Below are 4,511 nucleotides of genomic sequence, written 5' to 3' on the forward strand. Positions count from 1 at the left end.
TTTATATTGTCCTAGTTAACTTGGAGAGACTCGAATTCCCGTTGGTAGCATAGAATTACAACAGCCCTGCCAAAACCCCTGTATGGCTTCTTCTATTTCTCGATAAAGGGAAATATGACCAAGAGTGGTTCGAATATATATATAAAGAATTTCTTTTTTTATACTTCGTACTATTAGATAGTGTCCATAAATCTCATAATAGGTCCCCACAGATTCATAGTGAATTTCGATGGGAACTTCTCTTGCAGCAATAACGCGTTGATCTAGTCGCCACCGCAGCCACAAAGGACTACCTAAATTGATTCGTTTTTTCCGATAAGCTCCAATTGCATCATAGGGATTACAAAAAAAGGGTTCTTTTTTTTGTATACTTATAGTTATTATCTTCATTTTGATAGTTTCTACGATTACATGGATTATACCTATTTACACAAATACCCCGACGATTTCCACTCGTTAAGACATAGAGTCCACTAAGCATATCTTGAGTTGGTGCCGAAATCGGATCCCCAATAGTTGGAGACAAAAGATTCATATGAGAAAACATAAGTAAACGCGCCTCTGCTTGAGCCTCCAAAGATAAAGGCACATGAACAGCCATTTGATCCCCGTCAAAGTCTGCATTGAAGCCCTTACAAACTAATGGATGTAAACAAATAGCGCGCCCTTCCACTAAAACGGTGAGGAATGCCTGTATGCCTAATCTATGCAGAGTAGGCGCTCTATTCAGCAATACAGGATGGTCATCCACAATTTCCTAAAGTATTTCCCATACAATCGGTTTTTTTTTTCCGAATTTGACTCTTAGCAACTCCTATGTTCGAAGCAAGATGTTTTCTAATTAGGTCACGAATTACAAATGCCTGGAAAAGTTCTATTGCTATTTCGCGAGGCAATCCACATCGATGTAATGAAAGTGAAGGGCCCACGACAATCACGGACCGCCCTGAATAATCGACTCGTTTACCAAGCAGAGTCTCGCGAACTCTTCCTTCTTTGCCTTCAATTACATCTGAAAGCGACTTGTAAACTCTATTATGATCATCCCTCATTGGTTGTCCGCAGATTCCATTATCAAGAAGTGCATCCACGGCTTCTTGTAGCAATTTTTCCTGAGATATTATTACTTCTTCTGGCGTAGCTATACTTGTTGTTAATAGATCTTTAAGAGTATTATTCCGATAGATAATTCTTCTATAGATTTCATTAATATCCGAGGTCACTATTTTATCCTCATCTATATGATAGATTGGTCTCAACTCAGGAGGAAGAACTGGTAATAGACGCAAAACCATCCATTTTGGTTCTATATTTTTTCGAATAAAATGCTTAGCCAATTCCATGCGTCTAAGCAAAAAATCTTTTCTTCTTCCAACTTTTCGATCTTCCCATTCGTTTCCCTGTGGGTTCCTCTTCCTCCAATTCTTTCCATTCTACCAATGAATAGTCTATAATAATTCGTAAATCTAGATTGGCTAATTGTTGTCTGATAGAACCTCTACAAATGTTAGCTAGGGTTTGAACACCTATTTTTCCTGAAGAAGAAAAAGCATATTCTTTTTTCTGAGTAGGATCATCAAGATTTTTAAGTCTCAATGCTTTACCCTTTTTGTAAATATGAGGAAGGTCTATCATACTCATTTATTACTTCGCTTAGTTGGCTAATCGTTTGATTCAAATTATCAACTCTAGAAAACCTACTTCGTATGCTTTTGAGTATATATCTTGGAGTAGGTTCCAAAGATTTGGATATTTCACCTATATGAAGAGAATCTATTGAGATTCTAGGCGGTAGCTTTTCTCCTAAAGCTTTTTTGTTTCTTGCTATGTCTAAAGCCCAAGAGCTATCTTGAGGATCTATGTCACAAAATTATTTATCTTTGATATGTCCTATTTCTGAGAATACATCTTCAAGTTCTATGTATTCTTCTTTTTTATAGTCTATTATATGATGATTATTTGTTAATGCATATCCTATGAAGTAGGTTATTGTGAAGGGTTTATCTCCTGGATTCATGAGATCACTTCTTTCAAAGTGATGAATAAAAGATAAAACCTTATTTAATTTTGTTGATTTCAGATCTAAGGCAAATTTAGGATAAACTGAAAACATGAATTTTTGGTAAGCTAGATTTCCTCAGACTACACCATGAATACAATCTTGTCGATGTTTGATTCTTGTCGTAAATCAAGTCCATTTTTATTGGAGAATTAATTCATTCTTGAAATTGAGATTTGATTAGAATTTTTACTGCTCCGATGTGGACCATTCTAATTTTAGATCTTATTTATGTGGAAATATCTTTTAGGTTACAGTTTATCTGTTCTTTGGTTAATAGTGGTAAATAAACAGATCATGTAGTATCTTTTATGTAGACAGACATTTCTTTTGTACTAACGAAGTAAAATATTTCATTTTTCTTTTTAACGTATTCAAAATATTAAATTTTGAGGGAACGTTTCTGAATATATTTTCTTTCTTTATTTTAAGATCTGTTTTCTACCTTTATTTTTTAAGGATAAATCCATAACATGGCTCTATATGCAAGGCGCTTAATCCCAAATGAATCAAAAATGATTAAAGAAATGAAGATAAACAATGTCCCCTCACGAGATATTCTATCGGCGCTGAAGAGACAAAATTCCAAAAATGTTTCTATAGTAAAAACATGTTATAATGAGTGTTACAAACTTTGAATATATGAGTGTGGAGACCGAATTCAAATGCATGTTGTCTTCGGATTTTTGCATTCAAAAGGATATATATTTAACCATCGTGCAAATGATACAACCAATTCCTTGGAAGATCTGTTCTTTTTTCACCCAATGTCATTGGAGATATGGCGTGCATTTCCATAGGTTATGATGATGGATGCCACCTACAAGACTAACAAGTACAAATATTTTATTCTTAATTGTTTTGTATTTATTAATAGGAGTAACATGCCTTTTATGTTTTGTTATACTAATTATTTTTTTTATTAATAGGTATAACATGCCTTTTTTTGGAGATTGTTGGTTTTACTTCAACAAACATGACATTTTTCATTGGTTTTGGGTTCATGGATAAAGAAAAAGATCCAATTACATTTGGGTTTTAAATTGTCTTAAGTCCATAATCGACGGATATGATAGCTCATGTGTGATCGTTACTGACAAAGAGATAGCATTGATGAATGCATGTGAAAAGGTATTCCCATCGGCCATTCAGATACTTTGTAAATTGCACATATCTCAAAGTATATTTACTAATTGTAGAGGATGTTGATGATGAATGAAATTCTTTTTTAAAAGATTGGGATACTTTAATTAACTCATTAACATTGGCAACATATTTAAGAAATTATGCAAAACTTGAATCAAAAGCGACATATCATCTAGGTATTAAACAAGTTCTCGATTATCTCAATCAAGTATGGTTGGATAAATACAAAGAAAATTTTGTGTCCGCTTGGACTAAACAAGTTTTAAACATTCACAACGACACTAATAACAGAGTTGAGAGACAACATGCGAAGTTGAAAAAATTCTTGCAGACACACCATGCTAACTTAGATAAATTTTTAAACCGAATAGTAAAGGTAGGCGCATCACAACACACAAAGATAAAATACATTTTAGAAACAAACCAAACTAAGTTAATGTGTCGATACAACATACCTCATTTTAATGGTTTGTGTGGAAATGTTTCACACCATGCATTGGAAAAATCAGACAAGAGTTGGAACGACCTGACGCACATCAAATAACTAAGGACGATTGTTGTTGCCAATTGCGCCATAGTTGTGGGTTACCTTTTACCCACGAAATTGCAATATACTCACATGCGAACCTAGCGATACCATTATCATCTATTGATAAATTTTGGCGTAATATTGATTTAATCAACGTCAACATTACTGATGATGCTAATTTTGGTTTCGAAGAGGGCATGGAATTTTTAAATGAGTGGAAATGTAGTTATGCCATAAAATTGTGGGACATATTTTCACCATCAACAACTATAGTTGTTGATTCAGGTACTATTTTCTTTAATATAGTAATTTGTATAAAAATATGCTAACAATTTACTTGTTTATTCAGATGTTCAGAAAAATACTTGTGGATGACCACGATTGAGCAAAAAAAAAGTCCAAAAAGGTAGAACACAACACCCCACCCATACCAAGATCAACCATTTAGCACGTACTCGTTTTGAGAACCTCCAATGTCCAATTCATACTTTAACCAAGATCAACCATTTAGCACGTACTCGTTTCAAGAACCTTCAATGTTCAAATCATACTTTAACCAAGATCAATCATTTTATACTTCAAACCCACCTATGAATGAAATTCCACATCAATTTCATCCATACGTCTGGAACATTACAGATGTCGAAGGAGATGGAAATTGTGGATTTCAGTCTACAACAGTTGCACTTGGTTTTAGTGAACATGATTGGCTTCAAATTAGGTACGATCTATACAACGAGTTATTATCACACTATCAAGAGTACGTTATGACTTATG

At 33.9% G+C, this 4,511-nt stretch overlaps 1 pseudogene; it reads right to left on the reverse strand.

Annotated features, from left to right (window-relative positions):
• Nucleotides 1–1,641, reverse strand: LOC128126060 (DNA-directed RNA polymerase subunit beta'-like; annotated as a pseudogene).
• Nucleotides 1,642–4,511: the final 2,870 nt, after the last annotated feature.

This window comes from Lactuca sativa, chromosome 5 (genome assembly GCF_002870075.4).
Source record: "Lactuca sativa cultivar Salinas chromosome 5, Lsat_Salinas_v11, whole genome shotgun sequence".
In the NCBI taxonomy this organism is placed as follows: Eukaryota; Viridiplantae; Streptophyta; class Magnoliopsida; order Asterales; family Asteraceae; genus Lactuca; species Lactuca sativa.